This window comes from Haemaphysalis longicornis, unplaced genomic scaffold (assembly GCF_048455015.1).
Source record: "Haemaphysalis longicornis isolate Haplotype H1 unplaced genomic scaffold, Haemaphysalis longicornis Haplotype H1 scaffold_6, whole genome shotgun sequence".
Taxonomy (NCBI): Eukaryota; Metazoa; Arthropoda; class Arachnida; order Ixodida; family Ixodidae; genus Haemaphysalis; species Haemaphysalis longicornis.
Genome location: NW_027526407.1, coordinates 26,115,586 through 26,138,292, shown reverse-complemented (window position 1 = coordinate 26,138,292; position 22,707 = coordinate 26,115,586). Strand labels below are relative to the sequence as shown.

Here is a 22,707-nt window from a genome sequence, read left to right as displayed (position 1 = left end):
CTCTTGCCGCTCGTGCACTTGGAAGCATTGAGCGTTCAAGTGGTGTGCGGTTGTTAAATGCAAGCCCGAGCTCCTCGGCGAGAGTTTTGTTCTCCGGATCAGGCGATTCCATGACTAGGGCTGCGGGTGCACTAGGTTTTACTAGTATTTTTAAAATGGCCGCCGTCTCGGTCAACTCCCGCGTGTGGGTGCTATATGGAGTCGACATACTAAGTATCTGTTTCATGGACCGGCTCGTATGACGCCATTGTTCACGTGACGAAATGTGCAATTTTAGCGGGAGATTTAAAATTTTGGCTTAAATTGCCTTATTTCTCAGTGAATAAAGCATCATTTGCTTCCGGGAAAGCGCTTGGGGTACTATGAAACAACTAATCTTTCGAATAAAACAAACTTTTGTTTTCTCTTCATGGCTCCTTTAAGAAGCCAATGCGCCATCACATGTACGTACACACACATTCTTTCAGAGTTCACCACGGCAGTTTCACCACCAGAAAACTACATTCCCTTGAAATTTTTAGTGAAAACTACACACAACTAGTCATCACGGGAACGTTCACAAAAGCGGATACTTTATTTTTTCTAGGGAGATAATCGCGGGCCTTGTGTTCACCTCTGAAATTATTGAGCTCAAAAAGCATGGCTACATTTTCCAAAAGTCATGTGCAGTTTGCCTTGACGAGGCTGCACTTATAGATACAATGAATATAAAACTCTTGAGCTTTTTGTAACGTCTTCAACAACACTCAATTCAGATTTTTGCACGGATTCTGGGGCACTGGGGTATCAGGCTTGAAGTTGCAAGGCATTTCTTTGAAGGCCGCCCAACACTTCTCATCAGGGTCTACTCGAATATTTCTTTGCCATAATTCACACCAAGGGTTTGTCGTGGCAGAAATATCTGTAAAACAGCAATGCATGATCACGAATGAAATATCTACGCGAAAGAGCCTAATTCAATGAGGATGTTGCGTGTGGCACGTCTAAAACATTGCCCTGTGGGTTGGCCGGCAATCGGCAATCAAGCGGCGCACAACGCGGCCCGAGAAGTGGTACACCGGGCCATTGCTCCCGACCCCTCTCCTTCTACACTGGATGCCCACCCCCCGCTCACATACAATGACATTCTCACACACTACATGCTCTGACATCGCACCTTCTCTCCACCTCACCCGTCTCTAACAAAAGCTGATGAAATCACTCTCCATCAACTTAAACCCGGACCTTCCCTCACAATACACTTTGGCATTTGATCTTCCCCACATCTCACCCTACCAGAGTGCAAGTTTTGCCGCGAAAGGAGTACACTTTATCACATAGTATGTGAATGCCCCCACACACCCGACCTCCTTCCCAATCCCCACCACTCTCCTTCACAGTGGGCGACGCAGCTGTCCAGCTCTGAACCCGGCTCCCAGCTTAGCCTGGTGAGACGGGCCCGGACTGCCAGTCAGAGCCAGGTACTCCTGGACTAAGGAGTCTCCCCACTGGTCTGCTACCCCACACGGAGTCGGACTGGGCTTCAATAAAAGTTTTATTCTCTCTCTCTCAGGAATGCTTTACAAAGTTGGAAGTACGTCTACTACAAAGATTTGTCCGTTTCAGGTAAAAGCTTCGCTACTGCGTATCTTATGTGTGCGAGAGACTAAGGCCCATGTTTTTGGGGTTTAGTGCCAAGAGAACCTGTGAAATGAGGAGCACCCTTCTGGAGAGCTGTGTATTAACTCAGACCAACTGTAGATCTTCACCTTGCACTGACTCTCGAGACGCGATCCTTTTTTTACTTTTCGCCTTTCGCCTGAAAAGAAGCCACCACAATTAGGATCGCACTCGCGTCCTTGGCTTCAGCAGCATATAGCCTTAGCCACGGGGACAGCGCGCGGGATGTGGATGACACAGACCCGATTGATTGATTGTGGGGTTTAACGCGTCGACGCAACGCAGGCGATGAGGCGCGCTGTAGTGGAGGGCTCCGGATTAATTTTGACCACCTGGCGATCTTTAACGTGCGCCGAAATCTTTAACGTGCGCCGTTTTTGCTTTTCGCCTCCATCAGAAAAGCGGCCGCCGCGGCCGGGAATCGAACCCGCGACCGGATGACACAGACCCTGGGTCAAACAGTCACGCTTATTTTTGAAGGCAAAAAAGATAGATTTTTCTACTAGTGAGTTTACATTCGGGTTTGTACACATCTCTGTTAAACAAGAGGAAATGCTAAGTTTCTCTCACATTTTTAATCAAGATAAATTTGCCTACGATATGCTTTTATGCCGAAGATAGGAAAAGAAATTTGGTGGAATTGCAAATTTTGGAATCCTAAGCCCAGCATTTCTTGTTGTATTTTAGCAAACACACATTTTAATGGCAAAGAAACGGCTACAATTAGTAGCAAGAGGTCGCACCCTTCGATTTCATATGTTCAACAGTGTTGGCAAGTATGAACATATAAACCGCACTTAGTGAGTATATAAGACTATTGCGCAGACTTCGTTTCACATTGGTAGGGTGGCTGAATCGAGTCACCGACTGAAAGACCAAAATTTCTGCGTTTAAGTAGCCCAAGTAAGACAATCGTCCTTAAAAATGTACAGATCCTTCGCGTTGGTTGCAATCTACGTGAAACGGAGCTTGAGTTGAATGCATTCTTACATGGTTCCTCACATAGACCGTTTCAATGTATGTTCCTGCGGTGACAAATGAGGCGTGCTCTGTAAACGCCATGAGACGTTGTCGTATTCGGCCCGCGATCGAAGAGTCGCCTTAGGTGCTTACGTCAGGAAACAGAATTGGTTCGGTCAGTGACGGACGCGTAGTCGATTGTGCAGTCATCTGCGCCGCGAAACCGCACGAGGTGCTTCCTTTACCATGGCTGCGCTGGAATGTGCGGCAGAATCTGCCTGGAGTTTCCTGCGATTGTAACTGGTGTAATAGGAGTAATCACCTTCACTTGAAGTTCTTTGATGAGGCGTATGCACTTAAAGTGTAACTGTTTTCGGAGCAAAGCTAACATTTGTATAACTGCCCTGTAGAATATCAAATCTAGTTCATTATTGGGAACAATAAGAACGCCTTTTTTAGCATTACAGGACATTACGCAAAAATAAGACAGAAAATTAATACACCAGGGATATTTGCAGTGTTCCTTTATCAATCCAAATTCATAGATGCTTGGTTTTTGCGAAAGGAAATACTAGATTTACCACAGAAAAGAAATCACACTGTCGCCTCCTGTCGCCCGTGCCACTATAGCTTCTGGCGGTATTTTAAGCAATCGAGCGGCAACAATTACGAAAGGTTCGACTAGATAGGTTCCGTGTTCTGCTTGGAACGCACGTGGACTAGGGAAACGTGGTTCTATAGACGTTGAAGTAGGCCGCCTCGATTCACGCGCGTCTCCGCCATACGGCAGCGCTGGCGTCGAAGCATCAGGCCTGGAGCAGTGGAACGCGGTATATTTAAATTGACTTAAGCCAACCTTTAGCGTGTTTATCTTGGGAGGAGGGCGACGCAAGACGAACAACCTGAGAGGTGAGCGGAAAGGCGAAGGGAGGCAGATACTTGAAAAATCTCGACAAAGACTATCGTCTTTTGTCGACATTTGCTACGAAAGGAGCAGATAGGCGGCCGATTTTTTCATTCTATGTTCCCTACTATGCTTATACCTGTGTATACCTGCTTTCCGTAGTCGTAAAGTATAATGTTTTGCGTGATCCTTGAATCGGTGGAGCTTTTTATTTAAACATATGTAGTAACAGTTGAAGAAACTATTGCAGTTTTTTTTTTCATTTTGCGAGAGACTCAGAAAAAATGCACTATCGTTTTTTTCCGGAAGCATGAAGTTGTACTTATTTTACGGTTGTATTTCGAAGTACCTTTGAAACAACCAAGAGACACCGACCAGTCTAAAAATTGTTTTTTACCGCCCGCCTTACTGCACGGAAGAAGTGTTTACACTGAACAAATCATAGAATTTGTATAACTATGTGGGCTTGCTTGTAGCGGCGTGCGTAGAGTGAGTTCAGATTTCGGTCGTTACAGATAATTGTTTTAGATGTGATCTGTTTGAATAATGGTTTTGATGTAACTGTATTTATTTCCCATTCCAAAGAACTACGTCCGATGAAGGACGCTTCCTGAGAAAGGCTTCCGCACTCTGATCCGAGCCACCAAGAACAGTTTTTAGAACTTGTGAGCTTCATTTTTTGTTCACATGTACCCTACCGGAAATACCGAAATTTCTTACACTCACCCCTTCATCTTTTAGTGACAGGCCTGTCTCAATCCTCAGGGAGCCATAAAATGAATGAAAAATGATTCACTCCTGGGTGAACTTCCTCATTAGGCACTCAATTCTTTCCCATTGCCATTTTATTTCAGTAAGCAGAAGTCTATGTAAATGGCAGTCACGCAACAGTAAGGGTAAATACTATTTACTCTTTATAGAAGAATTACTTATTCTTGGAGTTTATATTGATGCCTCAAAAGCCTTTGACCTCATAAAGCATAAATTGTTACTCTGTAAACTTTGCCAGTGCGACAAAAGATGAAGCTGTGTTTCATTAACAGAGGGTTATTTAACATGCAGGATAGGAGTGGTAGATCACAATGGCTTTTTGTCGAACGCGGAATGAATTTTTCTGGAGTACTACAAGACAGCATTTTTGGTCGTTTTTTGTAATTAATCTGCATAAATAACATGTTTATATCACTATTTTATTTTATCCTAACGTTTACGCCGATGAACTGAATGCTTCTAGCAGGAGTTGGCTTGCGGAATAGTAAACGCACAGAAACCACATTTTAGAATATTTTCATCAGTGGCGCAGTAGAAACTACTTGAAGATGAGCATAGTACGACCAATGTTATAGTCGCTGGGCAAGAAAGTAAAATTCAAGGGGCCAATATTGAGGTCCTGTACGGTAACGAAATACTGGCATCATTCGTATTCTGAAAAGACTATGCATTACATTTGACCTTGTGGTCTGATGATCATATAGGTCTAAACGGGTCCGGTTTGGATCCGTATACAGGTGCGAACCGCACCAGTTCAACAGCGCAAGGGTCTGGTTCGGCAAACGCGGATAGAAAACATATTCGGTTCGTCGACCATACCGGAGCCAGAGCACAATGGTTTGAGCTCATACAGGACCGCTATTGGGCGTACCGTGCTATGCTAAGATGTATATAAGATTCTTTTTGTTACGGAGAGAGCCCCCAGCCTTTTTGCTAAAACCAAGAGTGTTTATTACTCCTGTGTTGGTATATGCTTTTGATATTTGTGAGCAACTTTATTATGTATTATAAAATCTATTGTATGCAGTTCTGTTTGCGATATGTATAATGAATTTTTTCGGTTATGTTGATCTCTTCTTGACGACTGTCGCACTGCCAACACTGGTGCCATTGTATACGGGGCTAGAGCCTGTGTCAAACCGATACCAGAGCTTTTAGCTCCAGCCCACTTGTCCCCCCCCCTCATAAAGTAATGGAATGGAATGTATGACTTTATTGTAGGAGGAGGCCAATATGCCTTGTTGGGGGACATGGGAAAAAGGGTAGGAGGAGATGGTTTATATAAAGTCTTAACTGCACCGTGAGGGTTCACTTAGCACGGTATGCACAGTTGAAGTTGTGGCGAGGACACTCTAATACGATCATCATCGGGGTATCCAATAGGAGCCGTTCAGGAGCCACAAAGGGGATCTTTTGGGGGCCACCTAGAGAGTGGGTGAACGATCCGCCATCACAACACTTTATTAAGACCTGTTTTGAGACCGCATTCTGTAATTTGCTGTAAAATGAAGGGGTTGTTTCTGACATGTTGGACATGTTCTTGAGAAGTCGTCGGGCGTACTTGCGTTGTAAGAAACTGGTCACGGTCAGTTGAGTAAGCTGGACAAGCCCAGATGAGGTAGAAAAGGTTCGGTGTATTTTTGCTGCCGCAGTAGGGGCACCGAGGACTAGCAAGGTGGCTATGCGTTGTCCATTTGGAGATGACATCCGGAGTGTAGGCCGAGTCAGCGTAGACATAATGGCAAAATTTTCTGCTGTTCTTTCCAGGGACTGCAGAGGAGCAAGAAAACCAGGTAGTGAGGCGTCGGCAAGCAGTTGCCGGGTGAGGTTCTTAAGTATACGGTATTTTTTCTGCCAGTTGGGGCTCAGTTCTTTCCTGGATGGACGCGGGAACCATGGGAGGATTGCGTAAACACTCCCGGGCAGCATTATGCGCTGAAGGGTTTCCGTCCGCTCCATATGTGTGAGCAGGAGTCGAGACAAGGCGTGTCTTGAACCCTTTGTGAGTGAGGTCGCGAATTTTGTAAAGAATGTTGGTGGCCGTAGAATTGGGCGAGAAGGACCTGCTCAGTTCCCGTAGAGCGACATGGGAGTCAGTGATGACACGGAACTTGTTGGTGGTGATAAATGAGGTCGCACTTCGTATGGTCTGAATGGGGCCGAGGATTCCGAAAAGTTAGACTTCATCAGTGAGACCGTATGAGTTTGTTGTATTGCGAGAGCCATTAAGCTGGCGGATGTCAGGGCAGGTCCAGGCCTCCGCTGCTGTTGTTCTGTTCATGGCTGCGTCGGTAAAAATGTCTATTTCATTCGGAGCTTTGTCGTTAGCGAGAGTGCAAACATATTGTTTCCGTATGGCGCGGTCCCGGCGAGAAATGGGTCGGCGTCTGAGGTGTCCCAGGTCGGGTTGCTTCCAGGGTGGAATAGCGGGTAGAAAAGTGTCAGCATTAAACGTAGTGTTTATTGTGTCCCATTTCAAAATAGGTTGTCCATTTAAGTATTCAAGGTGCTTCTGAAAGCGGAGCGCCGTCTAGTCTACCCGGTTAGCGACGGGGGGAAGCGAAACTGCTTCCGACAGTACGTCTGTTTTGGTATGGAATGGAAGCCCCGAAATGGTACGGATTAGATGTCTGTTGAGGATTTTCAGATCGTTTAAATGGCGGGGACTCAATTCATAAACGGGGAACCCGTTACTCAGTCATCCGTGCACAACGCCACGAGCAAGCATGAAACATGCATTCTGACGTGATCCGCCATATTTTCCAGAGATGCGAGTTATCAAGTAGAATGTGAAGCGCCAAAGATTTCCTAAATGGCTAATCCACGCAGCGCGACTATTACAGCTGCGTATCTGCAACCCCAGGAGCTAAAAAAGTCCATTTTTAGAGGTGATAACGTTGTTAGCCCGTCCAATTCGATGGTTTGTTCCGGGTTCGTCGCGCACTTGCCGTCCACGCTGAGGAATTCTGTCTTGTTAGGAGATAATTGCAGATTGAATGTAGCGAGGGTGCGCTCCAAGCTGAACACAGCAGCTTTAAGCTCAATTCGCATGCCTTCTTTGGAGTCGTAGTCGGAAGCTTTTGTCCACACGACGATATCATATGCATATATGGCTAAGGGGGCAGCACTGCCGCAGCAGAGTCTGTTTTGAGTGTGTGAGCAACGCGGTTCATAGCCAGGTTGAATAGTATAGGTCCGAGAATCAAGCCTTGAGGAAAGCCTCTGTCAAGGTAGTAGGTTGTGGGCGTTGCGTTCCGCGGGTTGAGAAAAATTGGTCGCTGCTCTATAAAGCAACGAACCCATTTCTGCGCCTTGTTACTGGCGAAAACAGCGGCCAATTTTCGGAGTATGCCCTCTTGGCTGACGTTGTCGGAAGCCTTGTGAATATCGAGAGCGACTATGTAGTCAAGAGGACTCTTGCGGGATGTTCGGTTCACTACTCGACGTAGAAGCCAAAGATATGCGTTCCCGAATTAGGGCGGAAGCCAGTTAGGGCCGGGGGAAACCAACCAGTCTGTTCGAGATAATGTTGAAGCTTGTTATTGATCATTCGCTCTATTAATTTGCATAGGATAGGGGTTGAAGCAATAGGCCTGAGGTTTTCGGGTTTACGATAGTCTTTGCCCGGCTTGAGTATAGGATGAATAATAGACGTTTTGACGTGCTCATAAACTTCTCCAGTGTCCCAGAATAGGTGTACGAGAGCCAAAAGTGCCTCTTGCCGATTAGGTCGTGGGTTACGGATATCCTGCCATTTAATTCGGTCATGATCCGGTGCTGACTTCGGCTTTCCCTGTGACATAGCTAGTTGGAGCTCGCTCAAAGTGAATGGCGAATCGAGGTCTCCAGGGGTCGTAGTAATCTCGATAACAGGCAGGGGACAAAGGACCGCTTTGTCAGTAGTTGCGTGAGGAAAACCGGTCGTCAAAAGAGTTTTAGATGCGACTGCATCTCATTCACTCGCCTTGTCCCTCCATACGGCGTTGTTGTCCGTCCACACCCCTCCCCCTACACTATAGAAAAAAATAATACTTAGCGGCGCCCGGTTTTGATCCCACGTCCCTGTGGGCGGAACGCGATGTGCATGGTGATCTTTCCACTGCGCCACAAAACCGAGACAGAATCAGATGCTACGAACGCGCCTTATATCCTTGACTCATTCAAACTACGTCAAGAAGCTACTGATACAACGCATGATGGGGCAATGATTAACACTTGCAATAAAAGAAAAGAAGGTCCCACTTACAGCAACAATGATGGAGTAAAGGTCGTTGCGACAGCGAAGCCCCAAGCATACCACTTAGAGAGATTGACCAAGATTGGCCAATAAAACATAATAATAATCATTAAACATAATAATCATGCGCGTTCCCGACACTTTTCACGCGATTTCAGAATCAATCCAACGGAAACACCAAGTGAACCCCTCGATGCGTCGCATCTACACAGGGATCCCCTCGCGGGGAGGTGGGCGCAATTTTGTCAACTTCAGGGTAGTCATAGTACAAGCACATTTCCTGTACTACCTGTAGTCTTGCCTTTGCTCGCCTGCTTAGACTTCAACAAAGACCCCACAGGCGCGAGACACCTCTCTCCTGTCCAAGGCGTTGACAAAGATTATGCCATTTTTCAGACTGAAGGATTTCCTGGTATTCATTCATCTTCTTGTAGTGGCGTTTAAGCTTCATGAGATCTTTGTGGCATTTTCCGTGTTTTCGATACTTTTTTGTTATGCGTTCAGCAGTACGCAGGAGTCCGTGTATGTGCGCATCCGGGAGATCGACTTTGACGGTACTAGTCACGGACTTTAGGATCAAGCTGCGTGCTTCGATCAGGGTGGCGATAAACTCAGAGAGGTCAACTTGAGGAGCCGTATGAAATTGCGAACGGAATACATTCTAGTTGATGGCAGTATACGTATTCCTAATGCGTAATTTTTAGAAGGATTAGAATTTTTAAATGGATTAGTATCGGGAAGTGGTCACTGCCCCACGTACACGTCAGGGTCTGCCATCTTTTTACAATGTCCGGTGTAGCGATGGTAAGATCTGGAGTGGTATCTTGTTGTGAGCTGTGAATACCGACTCGAGTAGAAACCAAAGGTTCATTGCAGAGTTGTAGGTGGCTAAATTCCTGCGTTTGTTACAAAAGCTTTCCACTGACATCACAATGGGAGTAACCCCCTAGGGTCCTTTTAGCATTAAAATCTCCACCTATAATAACCGGGCCGTTAAAATTTAAATTTAGAGGAAATAAATGTGAAATCCCATCGTATGTGTCCCTTCTTCCTGAGTTTCATTGCGGCCCGTAGTAGACTCATACTACGAGCAGAGGTTTGCCACTTGGCGGTTCAATGCGGACGACGACGAATTCTCTGTTAGGATTACTTGCTGAATCCCATCGGTGCTGAACAGATTGGCAAGACTTGTGCACCAACACGGCTGTCTTTCCATGTGCATTTGGAAGTTTCGCCGGATTTTTGGGTTTAATTGATTTTAGGATCCATTTATGTTGCATAGTTGGGAATTCTACATAAGCCTCTAGTCTCCTGGAGAAGTACGCGAGTGGACAAATTGAAAATAACTGTGAGGTGAGTAGCGGTTCATTTTGAGTGAAACTACGACTATTCCATTGCATTATTAGACGAATTGGGGGCATCGAGTGAGGCGGCCTATTTGTGCGTATCGTACTATGCGGAGTGACCATTTGTGTGACTGTGCATTTCCTCCATGATCTTCTGGATGTCTTGTTTCAGAGTGGTAAATGGGCCCTGAAGGTCCGCAATATTTCTGAAAGCCTTTTGCTATTTCTTGGATGCTTCAAACTTAAGTTGTGCTTCCCGTTGCGCCAACACTGGTTGAGTAATAAAAGACGTGGAGCCGAAACCTGTCGATTAGGAAGATGTATCTGCTTTTTTGCGTGAAATGCGAGAACGGCTCTGTCGGGCAGATTTACGTCCATATTGGGAAGGGGAAACAGACCCACGACGTGTAGCCACTCTTCGGAGGAATGCAAGCTCTTTACGCAATGAGTCGAGCTCCGAACGAAGCTCCTGAAGGTTTTGTTTTAGCAGCGAATTTTCCAGCACTATGGGATGATCATTCAGTAGCGGCACCTTGGGGATTTATGGCTTGCTTTCTGGGTGAATCCTGTGACGGCATTAGCACAGGAGACACCACTAGTGACATGGCGATGCAGGGCTTTACTGCTGGGTTTGGTTTCTTGATCGTTTTCAGGGTCCGTTTTAGACAGTTTGTCTTTCTGTTTGGGAAGGCGACTGGGAAATACTTTTCTAACCACTAGGGGACCATCTGCTCGACACGTGACGCAAAACGTCGTGGACTCGCACTATCCTTCAGCAGCGTGGGTGCGACCACATTCTTTACACACGCTGGGTGATGGACAGTACACAGTACTTGGACATGTGTCCCAGACTATGGCAGTTGAAGCACCCCAACCTTTAGGGGCGGTACTCAGCCACGCGTACCAGTCCCATGTAGTATTTCACTACTCTGGCAAGGTAGTCGTGCTAAATGTAAGAATAGCTCTGTCGGATTGGCCGATCTTCGGGACACTAAGCACGTCAGCTTGTTCACATTGAATTCAATTCCACTTCCAATTCCAATTTCATGTTCCCCCCCTTCCCCATCAGAAGAAAAAAAGAAAAAAAATGCGGGGAACGAGACCTGCTTCAGCTAGGCTATGGCAGGATTAAAGCCAATATAAAATAAACAAATAGGGTGAAAAGCCAACCAAACATTTTAAAGACAAAGCCAATTTGATGATTAAAAAAAATTCCCCAGCGTACGTAAGAGCAGTACGTCCAAGCAAAGTTTAAAAAGATAAGTAAGCGCGAAAGAACATAAAACGAATCATAAGGAAGAACGTTCTCAAGTTAGTTCGGCTCAAAAGATCGCACAAGGCAGCAGTTCCTCTCTTCAGCGTGTGTAGTACCCTCAAAGAAAGCCCAAGTCAGAGCTGAGGAGGCATTATCCACTCTCACAGACACCAGGTCACACGCTGTAGCACAAGGACCTTGGGCACACAATATCGCTGAGTTGCAGTCCATGGGTGACACGTATCTAGGTGTTATCCAGTTCAACTAAAAAGGCGGCAATTGAGATAAAAGAAAACACCGAAAAAAGGCACTGAACACATGTAGGCGTCACACCTCGGGCATAGATCAGAAATGAAATTGGCGAGGTCGATGGGAATCTTCAAGGCTGTTGAACTGTACAGAGGGTGACGAAGCTGTGGCGGCTGTAACGGTGATCTCGACAGCCGACGAAGTCTCTGACTATAGCTGGCCGTTTTCGGGCATTCTGGTAAATAGTGTCCAAGCGAAGTGGCAGGCGCACCGCAGAACCACTGACCGTCTGGCGTGAGTTGTAGACGGTGAAAGTAATGGGGAAATCGACCATGTCCGGTTATCAGGTGAGCTAGCTTCTTGGAAAGCGGTAAATATGAAGGAAGGTCCAACACACTGGGGGTCCATCGATATAATTAAGTGTCGCAATTGTTGGTACTCCACGTCTCCTGCCATACCAAGCGACCGACCTTCATCAGCAAAGAGCGCACCCTGGTCTTTGACCACCTTCAACGAACCTCCTCTCCTCTTGTGGCAGCGCTGCGGGCGACAGTATCCGCAAGCTCATTCCTCCGCACACCAGAATGAGCTGGCACGTGGTATATAGATACAGGCAGTAAACTTGAGAGTAGGGAAATATTCTCTTTTACGCAATGAATAGTAGCGGTCTGATTAAATGGGTTATTGAGAGCCAATAAAAATGAAAGACTGTCTGAATAGATACCGACGAGGCAGGAAGGTCTCTCGTCCAAGAGAAACAGTACGAGTAGTTGCATGGCAATCACCTCGGCATCAAACGACGTGGTTGGACACGCCAGACGGAACCTCCTCACCGCATACACATGGTCTTTCCCATTCAAAATAACAAAGGCTGCTCCTGATGCAGTCGACGTGTGTAATTCGTCTGTGAAGGCGTGCAGAGTGGAGAAGTGCAGCCTGTGGTTTGCTTCCGTTCTGGTGAGACGGTCGTAACGGACACGAAGTCGTCGCACAGGGTGTGTGTCGACCTTGCTGGGCAGGTCCACGTCGGAAGGATCAAACGATGCCGTGTTGAACGTCACTGGTTGCTGGTGATGAAACAAAAGGAACATGCGGACGGTGATGTCTAGGTGGATGTGAAGCGGAAGCGCATCGGCAAGGACTTCGAGGGCGGTGGTCCGTGTGGTAGTATACGCTTCGGTGACGGCGAATAATGGAGATCTTAGCAGCGAGCGTACCCGGGCTTTTAGTAGATGGTGTTTGTTGATGTTCACCTTGCAGGCGCTGCGCACGCGACTGCGGGAGAGACCACAAGGTGATTTAAATGACAGAGATGAGATCGACCGACTATTGTATGCATGCGGGCAAATCTTGTGAGCGAAACTGCCATCTTCTCAACTATGAATTTCAAGTGGTTTGTGTGCGCCCCGAATGTGAGGTGACTCGAAAATCACTCCGACGAGTTTCACTTCCGTCACCTGCTTGATAACGGCGCCGTTGAGCTTGATGGGTGATTTCCTAATAGCCCCGAGGTCACCCTTAGAGGCAAGGGGGCAGGAGCATTTAGCTGGGTTGAACTTTAATTTTGCGGCTCCAGCCCAAGCAGTTATCGTAGAGAGGGCTACGTCAGCAGTCGCCTCCAATTGTCGACGCGTACGACCATGAATAATGATCACGGTGTCATCCGCACAAGCTTGGATGTATGCATTTTGAGGCATGGGCAGGCAAAGCATATCATACACATATGCGTTCCACAAAAGTGGGCTGATAGGAGAGCCCTGAGGAGAGCCTTTGGAAGTGGCATGGGTAGTACTTCCTGAAAATGTGTCAAAGCAGACGGTGCGACCGTTTAGAAACGATTCCAGGAGCTGGTAGATGTTGCGGGGACAATGATGAGATTAAAAAAATATAATAGTCGGGGATGCCAGATGCTATCAAATGTGCCTATAAAGTCGAGTGAGATTACGATTGAAAGTCCCCCACTGTCTTTATGTGGCTGCAATCGATTGCCTAAAGCAAATGAGGCAGACGTTGTGCTTTGTCCGGTAGTGAAACCATACTGCTGTGGGTTAAGTAGGCGAGATAGTTGTAGGAAATATTATAAGCGGCCATTTTACATTCTTTCCAAAAGCTTGCCAATCATAGATGTCATGCATATTGCCCGGTACGAAGAAGGCGCAGTGGGTGAGCATCCTGGTTTTAACAGAAAGGTGACACGTGCTTGTTTCCAGTGGGGGGGAAGTGGCCAGTCGCGAGACAAGAGTTAAAAAGACACAGCAAAAAAAGTATGATGAACAAAAAGACGAACCATGAAATCTAAATGCATTAGCATTTAGATTTCGAGAGGCCAATTGCAGTTCTTTTAGCGTGAATGTATCATCTTGTTCTTCTGCGGGGTATGGAGTTGAAGCCACTATGGTTCTAATTGCCATGCGGGCCAGGGTATCGTCACGTTCATCAACAGGAAAGTGAGTCCTCATAAGCAGATCCACCGACGGTATTGTGGATGCTGTCGAAGTGTCGTCCGTTACATGTAGTGAGGGTAAAACAGATGGCGCTCTAAGCTGGTGAAATGCCACATTAAAAGGTGGTCCAAAAAGGTTCTTGCCGGACGCTCTAGAGCACGCCTGTGGCAAAGCCTTGTAATTTGCAAGCTGGATATTTTCCCTGTACGCAGCAAGTTGCCGATAGTAAATGAATTTATAATCCGCTCGTAAAAAGGGGTCCCGATATTCTGGTACCGGCGGCGAACACTCCCACGGCTGATCTGTCTCTCGCATGGGCGTCACTGCACCACATGTTTCCCTTGTGCTGCTTCCCTTTAGCTTCCCTTTGTCACATAGAAGAGAGGTATCTTCCTGTTTTTCTGTGGATAATCTCTCCAAAAGGTTGGTTGAAGATACCGGAGAACTCCACCGCCACTGGTACGAGCTGAGGCATGGAATAGTCCCCCTTCAGCTGATGACGAGTATCAAGGGGATTGTCTACTGGTAAAGATTCTTGTTCGCGAAAAAGCATAGCGTTGTCGCCGGCTACAAGCGAGCCTTGAGATGTAGAGCGGAGCGTAAGAGAGTGCCTGGAAGCCATATTATGGTCGACAAGAAGTCCTATCCAGAGTCCAGATTATTAGGAGAAAACGTGCTAGGCGAAGTACACTGAGCCAGGACATGTTCTAAGCCTAACCACACATCGGAGTCACGCGAAACAACTGCATGGCCTCAAAAGAAAAGTGGTGCGTCACCGACGATGCTTGAGATATTCCGGCGATGGATCGTAGTGCTGGTTGGCGGTCTCATTGCGGGGAAATTTGAAAAACGGTTCCGAGCACAGAGCCGAAAAAATCCCTGCGTCGTTTTTCTCAGTCAGGAGATTGTCCTGTTCACATCGAATCCAGCTGTGAATTGCTTCATTACTTTCATTCGGGTCCACTTAGATGACACCTCGCATGGTGTTCTTGTTGGAGGGCATGAGTTCTATTGCCACTTCGATAGTTTCCACCTTCCCGTTCGGGCAGAATGAAAGGTGATCTATTTTGGCTAGCTTGGTTGCATGGCTTTCATTGTACAGCGTAATATGCGCGCTGTTTGCAGCATCGTCAAATGTGACGGCTGCCATTTCAGCTAGTTCGGGGCTGGGGGCTGTGAGTCCGATCGCGCTTGCGATAGCTTGTCGGGGGATGTTTCTAATTTTAAACTAGGCTAAAGGTTTAAATTGTAATAGATGGCGGGAACGACTCACCCAATCAGTGTGTGTGGGCTGCCTTTTCTTGGCTAGGGGAACTCGTTCCAACCGTCTTCGTCAATATATCCGTCGTCCTCTTCAACTTCATGCATTTGGTCTTCGGTGATGTCCTCTTCGTAATTGTCCGTTTCAGAAACTTGTCGGGTTATGGGGGTCTAGTTGAGTTGGACCTCTTGCAAGATCGTCGCGCTGTTGATTGTAGATGCTGCGTCGTCTTGAACTTGCGTCGAACAAAGCGCCAACTCAGATGCGCGGCTGCCCGCAGCTGCCGTGACAGCCGCGCATGCAGCCTCTTCGCTGAAATCTGCAGTCCGAGTGGGGCGAGGCCGTGAGAGGCGGCGGAAGGTTAGGCCTAAACGCCGGCTGGGGAAGTCGGGCCTTGGTTTCGGGTGGCTGGAAGATCCTGTGGGCCGAGTGTGCGGTTCAATGGCGTCAGCGCACATTCACGAAAGTCATGAAACACTGCATTAGGACCAGTCTCGCAGAAAAAAACGCGAACACAAGCGAAAAACTCAGCAGCATCAGCGAAGCGCGACCGCTTGCAGAAACTCGCCAAAATAGGCAAATTTAGTAAAGGTAGTAATACGGGCAGAATTTTATAAAATGTTAAAAGCAGTTTTGTGTTACCTGCCAGTCGAGTAAACTGAAGGACTCCGCAGTTGTTGCCATCTCCATTATATACAAGGAGGGCAGTTTCGTTCTGACTCCGACCTAATAAAAATAAAACGTACATGTTAATAATGTTGCTTGCAAAAGAAGTGCACATGTAAAATCGAGTATGTCAATAAGCAAGAAAATTTCTATTTATTTTACCTTTTATGCAAGGGGCCAGAGGTTCTTCCTGATATAAATCTATGTGTCTATCTTTTGTCACATTGTTCATAAATTGCCACGTATTGCCACCTCCTCTACAACGGTAGAAATGCGATATACCTCAGCTGCATCTGTCACGTAACACCATTTCCACACCGCAGTTGCACCACCTCTCTCCCACGGTTATCTCGTTGCTCTCGTAACAAATGCAGTAGTTTTGCTCCATTCAATTCCGTTTTAATGCGTTCACAATGTTCATGGGCTATGTGCATCTGTATGATTTTTTGTCAGAGTGTTGCTGAAGCAGTTTGAGAGGACATCTTTTGTTTTAGTGTTTGTTTTGTCTGGTTTTTCAATCCACACTTTTAGGCGTTGTTTTTATATGCTAGAGTTAAACCCATCGAACGTGTAAAATTAGTTTGGTACTCCAGGATATGTCGTTATACCTTTCCTCAAGTAGATGGGAAGCTCCCTTGCAGCTGATTAATGTTGACATCCGCGAGGCATAGCACCAGCTTTATTAATTTCAAATGCTTCTACGGGACCCTTTTTCCTATATATAATCAATGATCAAAAATTCGTCCGCATGGTTTTTGAAGATATTTGAATGATGGGACAGACAGACAGACGGATCAAACTTTTTATGTGTAAGTACTCTAAATCTTTAAGAAACGACGAAGGCCTCTATAAATAGTTTTGTCATACGAAAATGAAATAATAAAAACGGAACACGAGCAGTACCAGTCTTTTTGTTCCATGAAAATTTAAACCAGTTCGACTAAACGTGAAAGTTGTCGAGTGCGGAGCAGTGAATAGCCAGGAGACTGTGGCGCCACTCTTCTCTCTTTTCTACCACCACCCTTCTTCCTGTCTCAAATGCAGCCACCGTCGGTCTACGCATGATGCCGCTGTAGGCATAGTCTACGTCGGCATAGCCACCGTCGGCATAGTCTACGCATGATGCCGCTGAAGAAGTCTCTCTTCGTTCTCTTCATAAGGATCTAAAGCTCACTTCTCCCTGGCACGAGTATCTGCGGCTTCAATAAAACAAAGCGCGTACTCAACAATCTTTGTAACATTCAGTTGCGACATGAACTCTTGTCTGAAGGAGGTGAACTTTGCCTTGACGTCGTAACTGGTGCACGAATTCTAACCTTTGCCAATATCCCATGATGTTAACGAGACCCCATTATTTTTAAACTAGTGCCTTGCCGTACCTTTGAATGCAAACTAGAGGTTTCGCCGGCAGTGCTTTGATGAATCTTTGTGGTGACGGGCGCCACAGGCCAATGAGCCTTCTTGAAATGGCATCGTGATCCGAGGGTTCAAAGGCATGTAAACAATTTACGCTGCTTGAGCTTCTACCTAGAGGCATTGAGATGTGATATGAAATTTCTTTTTTGTAGCGGACATTTTTTATGGCCAGCTTTCCGAGGTTTTTTTTCTTCAGTGAAACACCTCCACACCTACAGGTCCAGAACGGTGCTCGCCTGGCTCACCTCGATCGCATCTTACTGTGTTAATTTTGTTCTTTTTGGCTTTTAGTTGAAGCAGATGTATGATTAGCTGGTGTTTTAAGCGCCAGATATGCTCCCAGCAACGGCCGCGTCCCCGGGTTAGCCATCCACCACGCCGTCCGTCGGTCAGCCCCCTGATCAACAACCAGGCCATGTCATGAAGCCGGAACCTCCCCAGGCCCACCGAAAGCTACCGGTCACCCCTGTTCTGATCGTGGGTCCTCCGGGTCGTCGCTTCCGCCGGGTGAAGTGAGTCTGATGGTGATACCATCCGAACAACCTCTGCCAGATGACGTAGACGATATGCCTGATCCCTTCGACTCATCTGCAACAGTCACCTACGGCAATGAAACCATTCTTTCACCTGAGAAGTCAAAGCCATTTGAGCCCCTGACTCCTGCAAAGTGCTGCCGTGGCTCTAATAGTGTCAACAGGCCACTTGATGTCAGCACAATCGCAAGTCCCCTGAGTCATGGTGTCGTTGTGATGATTAAACCTGATGACTCCTCGAAGGATACCACTCGCTCCAACAAGGGTCGTAGCAGCCTCGACAACGGCATCGGTCTTGCGAATAGCATAAGACGAGCAAAGTGTCAGCGAACCATTGTTGCCGTGTTGCTCGACATGAAGTCAGCGCATTACTGCGTCGAGCATGAAGAAATCCGCTCGGCGCATAAGTCTTTAGGCATCAGGGGCCGCATGTACGCATGGCTATCGGACTACCTCTCCTATAGCTGCGGGAACATGTCTACGGACAGCGGCGACTCATCGATACACCAGATGACCCATGGTGTTGCACAGGCTGGGGGGCTGAGTCCACTTTTTAACGTTGCCATAATTGGCCTGGAGAAATGCGCGCCACAGTCGGTAGAAATCTCTCTGTACGCAGACGACCTCTGCATATGGAGTTCTGGCCGTTATAGGCGAGTGCTATGGCCAAGATTGCAGCGAGCAATTGACTCCATTGCGGAATTTCTGGAAACTTGAGGATTAGTTATTTCAGGCAACAAATGTTCTGCGACATCCTTTACAAAACGTAGCCTTACGCGCTATGGCCTGACTGTTAGGGACCGCAATTCCATACGTCTGGGCCCACAAGTGCTTGGGAGTAATATTTGATAGTAATCCCACCTGGGCGGCTCATGTTCGCCACCCCAAGGACAAGATTACTGCATTCGCACACATATTCCGCATGCTCTCCACCAACACCGGCGGTGGTTCAGTCAATTCTCTTGTACGCGTATACAATAGCGTTTTGCGTTGGCCTGATGAGTTACAGCGTCCCTGCATTGGTCCCTCTATCAAAAGGAACTGCCGAAGCGCTAGAGAGCATGGAAGCGAAAATACTGCGGGTCTGCATTGGCGCTCCAAAAACAACCTCTACCATCGGAACGCTAACACAGCAGATAGCTCTCGCCACTCGCTCTAAGCAGGCATGAATTGCTTCGTGCGCGTCTGCGGATTGTGGCAAGGCGGCAAGGCCATCCTCAAGCGACTAGCTGAGCCAAAGACCTGGTGAATATCTGCCGAAGGTCTATCAGGAGCCTACTCCTCCTGAGTACGCGCCCTGGAGGTTCCTGCCCATACCACTCACGACTACTGTGCCCGGCATCACGCGGAAGGAGCATATTCCGATTCCCGCCCTAAAGGTCGTCGTTCTGTACTATATTTCGCAGATATACAGCGATCACACTCATGTGTACACTGATGGGTGGGTGTCATAAACAACATCCACTATCGGGTTGTGGATACCGTCGTCACGTACCACCATCAGTGCCTTGCTCAGTCACAAAACGTCAACTACGGCTACTAAACTTGCAGCTCTGAGTGTGGCTTTTGCTCATATAATCAAGCAACCCGCACGAGAGTGGTCCGTCTTTACAGACTCAGGGCTACCCTTCAATGTCTGGAGAGTTGTCCAAAAGATCAGCTTGTGTCTGACGTACACGCTCTACATCTCCAAGCTCTACAAGCGCACCATCACATTGCAGTTCCATGTATTCCAGCCCATTGTGGGATAACTGGAAATGTGAAGGCGAAAATTGCTGCATCCGTTGCGCATAACCATCGTGAATCGGCAATATCCATATTATTCTCCAGGAAAGATGCATCTGCCCTTGCATCCAGCGTGGCTTGGAACGTGCAGCGTGCAGCCTGGTGGGACGTAGCACGTCATTACACGCCGATATCTTCCATCGATTCTAACTGCAAATTAAAAATGCCGCCAGTACTTTCCAAGCGGGTAGAAGCACTTCTACATCGCATGAGGTTGAAACAAGCTACGTCATCACTCTGCCCAGACTGTGATGTGCGAGCAGCCCTCCAACAGCTGCTCTGTGAATGCGCTCGATTCAGTGCTCAATAAGTCTCCCCCAAAATTTCTTTAGGACTGCCGCTTCCCGTTGACGTGCAGCTAAAAGATGATTAAGGACCACTGGCTTGTCCCTAACGTGCTTTATGGGCTACAAAAGCTCTGATAGAGTACCTGCAACACACAGCTAGGTGTAGACCAGTCGCTGTGAATAATTCGCCGTTTCTGTGCGCATCCACTTCTTGAACATCATTGCCATCATCTTCATTACGTCATCAACTGGCGTTGCAAGTTAGGCATTTTAGCCCGGCTAACACCACCAGGCTTCATTCAAGGTCGTTTTTTCGCTCTCTCTCTCTCTCTTGCTCCGTAAGTGCACATTACAATATCACAACTAGTTCACTTCATCCAGCATATTAGACCACGCAAGCCCGGCCTGACGAAAAAGTAATCTGCTCTTCCGTTCACGCTTTTATGGTCATAATTTCAAAGCACCCATTTGGTCCCACTCAAACATTCACGACAATTCCAACTAGAGGCACTGTCGGGCGTACAAAGTCGGACTTGGCTTGCCAGCTTTCCATTGTAACCCAGAGAGAAACTGCTCTTAATGGGATTACACGGCACAATCCGTCTCCACAGCACTACAAAACTCGCCTTCTTGTAGTGCGTTCCTACCCGTACAACTGTGTACAGAGCAGTAGGCCCCGGTACTCACAACTCCAGTAATGCCCTTCACACCTTCGTCCCCTAATCCCATTAGTGCCAAGTGACAAACATTGAGCGCCACAAATTTCCGGTCTAAAATCGCAGCCGCTTGGAAAACCAATGTATAATAATGTATAACACCCTCAATAGAAGTATTATGTCGACGATAGATAACTTGGATACCGCATATCCCGGGCCCCTACGTCCCCTGGCCCAGCTGTAGCAGTCCCATGTATTGAAGAAACCCTTCTGAACGCGTTCATCTCTCGTCAAGAGCTGCCGAAGCCACCGCTATTCCCCTCGCGCCCACCACTCACGAAGCCACTTCTCACCTAGCCATGATGAACTGTTTCCTGCCTGCTTTCTGGCCTTAACTACTCAGAAAGGTACACCTCCTCTCGGTGATATAGGCCGCCGAAGCCATCTCGACGTTCCTAAAATACTGTCAGAGGGATCCCGGGAAATGTTTGGCTCTCTGCAAATGAAGCAGCCAATGCTCTGAACGCTAGATTCAGATATAGTTGTTCCTTCAGGTACGGGTGGTACATCCTCCAGGAAGGACCTAATATACGATCTTCGCCTTCTTCCTTGACATCCGCTACTGCCACACTCACCAAAATAACACCCCGCCATGCCCAACACTCCCTGTAGAATTATCCCGAATATGGAGCTCAAACTCCTAAGGAGGCAAGACTATTTGGATTGCTTCCACCTTGGGCACCACTGCAGGTACTGTTGCCTACCTAGGGGTACGTGCAGCAGCCCTGTCAAAACTACTCCACCAGGCCGTTGCAATTCGAAACAACAAGTTTGATTAGGTGGCACACAAAACATAATAATATAAGGAACTTCTGCGAAGACATTCGCAACGGCATTGAAATAAAGACCAGCATCGTGCACCACGGCGGGACAAACGGCCGTTCGCTTGGTGTCGTGATCAGTAAATAGCTGGTAGCGGCTGGGCTATGCTGGGTGACGGCACCGCTGGCAGACGGCTCCCTCCAGCGGGTTTTCCGTTGAGCATTTATAGCGTTCACTACAAGCCCCCACCCCGCACTCCACGAATCACCGCATTTATAATATTCGCATGTAGATGGCAGTGGCCGGTGACCCGGCGTAGTTTCAACGTTGAGAAGGCTGACAATATTAAGAGAAGAGATACCTTCTAAGTTAAATGTGAACTCTTTGGTAGCACAGCCGCAAGTACTTCATTTCAAAGGGAGCAACGCGAGAAGGAAAGAGATTATTCAGTACGCTAAAGCACGCAATCCGGAGAGCTGTGCACATTCCTGTTATTATATGCACATTTATTGCCCTTTGAGATTATGCACAGAAAAACATTTTTCTGGTCACTGGCACTTTAAAACAGCAATTAAAAACAAACATTTCTGTATAAGAAGACACTCACGTTTTCCCTTCAGAAATATTTTGTTGCTGATTCCTTGAACGTCTCCCTCGAATAGTTGTAGTCTGTAAAAGAGTAGAAATAAAAAGAAGCGGTACAGATTTTTCATTTGTAAAGCGTTTACAAAATTTTCATTAGCTATTTTTTTTCAAAAGGCAGTAAAATTAGGGTCTTGTTGTTACTGTATTGTGTTTATAAGTTGGGACTACGTATCCCCTTTCGGGTGTTTTGATAGCGGCTCATGTGATGGCCAGGAGCATAACTCGTTCCTTTCAGCTGTCGTGCCAGCGGAGGCACTTTGAGTAAAAATGTCACCGTAATTTTTGTCCTGCGACCCAACTCTGTTGGCAACAGTGACACATTGTGTATCTCTCCCATTTTGGGGAGATTAATTTCGGAAGAAGCAAGCACAATTGATGCAACAATCAATTGCACTTGCGTGATGACGCCCCGGACCTCCCATCGTGTGTGAGTGTAGATCTATTGGGAACGTGGATTAGCAGCGGCGGCAGGAAGTGTTTGTGGTCTTTAATTAGCGGGGCAGGCTTCATCATGCCATAGTGGTTGCGGCCGTCCGCCCAGGCTCCGGCCATGAGGGCGCTATAGCGGCAGTGGGTGACCGGGACTTTGGTTTTTGTCACCCGGTTGGTGCGCCTTCTTGTGGTCGCGATTGGTAAGGTGTAAAAAGGTTAGTGTGCTTGGCACGGCAAATGCGGAAGAGGCAAATCCGTATCCTGCGGTAGTTCACCATACTCATATCCTTGATCGTAATTTTCTTTCATTTGGTTTATGTTTTGCGTTTTGTATTGTAAACGTATTTAAACAGTGGGTCCTTTTTGAGTACATTCTCAG

General features: G+C 47.2%; 1 long non-coding RNA gene across 1 annotated transcript in view; it reads right to left on the bottom strand.

Moving 5' to 3' along the window:
* Nucleotides 1-551: 551 nt before the first annotated feature.
* Nucleotides 552-22,707, bottom strand: part of LOC144141441 (uncharacterized) — a 74,402-nt gene continuing 52,246 nt past the window's right edge. The window contains exons 3-5 of the long non-coding RNA XR_013316602.1: nt 21,859-21,920; nt 15,729-15,812; nt 552-901 (exon numbers count right to left, since the gene is read on the bottom strand). This is a non-coding gene — a long non-coding RNA (uncharacterized LOC144141441). The remainder of the gene's footprint in view (nt 902-15,728; nt 15,813-21,858; nt 21,921-22,707) is intronic.